This window comes from Penaeus monodon, chromosome 20 (assembly GCF_015228065.2).
Source record: "Penaeus monodon isolate SGIC_2016 chromosome 20, NSTDA_Pmon_1, whole genome shotgun sequence".
Classification (NCBI taxonomy): Eukaryota; Metazoa; Arthropoda; class Malacostraca; order Decapoda; family Penaeidae; genus Penaeus; species Penaeus monodon.
The window spans coordinates 14,790,981-14,791,229 of record NC_051405.1 but is presented as its reverse complement, the minus strand read 5'-3'; positions in this window follow the sequence as shown (position 1 = coordinate 14,791,229).

Below are 249 nucleotides of genomic sequence, written 5' to 3'. Positions count from 1 at the left end.
ATCTGTATCACATCGCATATATTCATATATTACCTTTAATAAATGACATATCTATATATCATCTTGGCTATAATTTTTGTCAATTCACAGTTCGAAGAAAACTTTATTGAAATAAATATATTTAGCCCTACCTTGTGCAATTTGATAGGGGTCATATTAGTATTAAAATTGTCTATGGCCAACCACTCGCCTTTAAACTTCCGTTTAGTGGCCATACCGACTATGCATGCAAATAATGATAAAATGAGA